At 42.9% G+C, this 2424-nt stretch overlaps 1 protein-coding gene across 1 annotated transcript in view; it reads right to left on the bottom strand.

Annotated features, from left to right (window-relative positions):
* Nucleotides 1–1575: 1575 nt before the first annotated feature.
* Nucleotides 1576–2424, bottom strand: part of LOC106013511 (glycine-rich protein 23) — a gene marked incomplete in the record, with an annotated part of 7129 nt that continues 6280 nt past the window's right edge. Inside the window, 1 exon segment of the mRNA XM_013089443.2 lies at nucleotides 1576–2424.

Here is a 2424-nt window from a genome sequence, read left to right on the forward strand (position 1 = left end):
GCACATTTATTATCATCTATCCGTGTTGTAAATGCCGTGAAACTCTTTACGTAAACTGAAAACAAACCAATAGCAAGACAACACCACACATACCTGTGGTATAGAGGGGGAACAGGGTATCATAGGAAAGTCCTCTCGTGCCGTATCGCAACGACCAACTCACAGAGACTGCCAACATTTTACGCTTTCATCAACACCGCTTACATAATTCAGCAATCGAGTTGTTTCGACTCTGTCGGTCAGATGATAAACTTCTGAGTAAGTTTGGCACAGCACCCCAGAACATAGACGAGGATACTCGACAAACAAGACTTCCTCACTGGAGGTTCGAACTCATGCAATTTGCGAACGACGACGAGGAGACTAGTCATTACACCATGAACGTCGAATCCCCAGAATCCCCCCCCCCCTCCCTCTAACCCCACTGACCTCGCTGAGCATCTTTTTCTTCAGGTTCGCGGTCTTAGCTTTAGTAAGAGTTTTACAGCACTAGCGAGGACAATATGGTCATATAAGGGTTGAAGATAAGAGAAGTTACATGAGAGTAACGAACACAAAAAAGAAGGCAAGATCAGGATGATAGATTATGTTTGATAGGAAAGAAAGAGGAAATCAAACAGAAGCACCAGTCAATCACCTACAGGTGTCAGGTCTGAAGCAGACATTGACGATCATAGTACCCCACCCCTTCCTGTTGTCTCTGTTCCTTGTCTGTGAATATCTGATCGGTTTTTCTCATTGTATCATTCTTTGCGAGGTTGTTATTCGGTCTGTGTATTTCATTCTTTGTCTTCCGAAGCTCTTCTCCCCCCATATCTTCCCATACGCCAGCACTTTCTCTAGTCTGTTAATGAGGCCGAAGAATCTCAATGTTCTTCTGATGGTCCTGATTATAAAATCGTTCACAGCCAGCCCCGAGAGCCTACAACACCAAGCACTCAGGTTATAAAGGAAGAGGAAGGCCACACAAAAGGTGGATCGAGGGTGTCAAGGCAACACTGAGAAAACATAACATCACAACTGAAAGAGCTGCGGAGCTGGCCTACTATTTAGAAAACTGCATCTCCCCTCGACGCTTAACGGCAACAGAGGATGAAAAAGTAAAAAGTAAAGTAAGTCGCAACCTGCCAAAATGTGGCACTTCTTTACTTTCTTTTGCTCTCTGTCCATGAGATTCTGAGTACAAGTAAAAGTAAAGTTGTCCCCGCACCCGACCCGGACATTGGGGATTGTCTTGTTAGTGAGACAACTTCCTGGGTCTTCAGCATATTGTGGTAGGGTGGCCAGTTCCTTTCCACGCCGCCTTTACTTCCCCAACTCGAAGTTAGGTACCCATTACTGCTGGAGAGTTTTCTCTTTAAGTACCACGTCATTCAATCAGCTTACAGTCTTTTCTCCATGTCCTTATTTAGAGTCCAGCTCTCGCAGGCACACAAGAAGGTCGATCAGTCGTACACTTTTAGGGTTCTCTTGTGTTCTCAGTTTTGTTTCTGTCTGAGAAGACATTTTTCGTCTTGTTGAAAGCGTTAAAATGACAGAAGACCGAAAAGAAAAACGGAAATAACAACCACAGTGTACATATTTTTATATTTTTGATTTTATTCATCAATTTGTTATCAATGTTCATATTATGTAGACGTTTCAAAACGTTATTATCCTAAACAAAAACAAAAGAGGTACAGTAACTAAGGTACAAATGAACAAAGCAGGATTGTGGTATATGTATGTCCTGTTCAGAACAAGCAAATCTACATTCAAAACAGAACGGTTTCAATTATGTCCGGTTCCCATCAACAAGGTCTTGTTTGATGGCTCGAATGTCTCGTTCACAATGCGATCAGCTCACAAGGGGCGAGTGCGAGGTCAAGGAGTAAAAGGGGGTGGGGTGGGGCGGGGGGGTTGGGAATGATATGGGTGCTTTGCTCTTAGTATACTGCATGACAGTTCAGCTGCTACACGGCATCAAGGCATCGCTTAGGTGGTTTCATTCATAACAAACATCTAAAAACCCCAAGAAATCCATCTTAGCTATAATCCAGATGTTCATTGCGTGGATCATCTATTTCCACATCCTTTGATACTATTTTATTCAAATTGATTGAACCGGAATGAGTTTTAGAGACGTCTGCGGTGTCCGGAAAGCTGAATGACAAAACTGGATGTGTACGATAAATGTGAAATAGTCTTCAGCATTGCCATAGATAATCAGCACGGTGAATCTTCTTTTTATTTCTCTTCGAAATCTGTATAAAAAGAAGACGTTTTTGACAGAAGTTGGACCTTCTATCGTAATATGTTAGTGCTAGAAGTAGCGGAGAACTCGTTCTAAAATTGAGTTGAGAGTTTGTCAGGTGGTCATGACGTCACAGACTTCATACAACACTTCATGATCACTCCCTCCTCCCAACCCTCTCCCTCCCTCCC

This window comes from Aplysia californica, unplaced genomic scaffold (genome assembly GCF_000002075.1).
Source record: "Aplysia californica isolate F4 #8 unplaced genomic scaffold, AplCal3.0 scaffold00952, whole genome shotgun sequence".
NCBI classification, from domain to species: Eukaryota; Metazoa; Mollusca; class Gastropoda; order Aplysiida; family Aplysiidae; genus Aplysia; species Aplysia californica.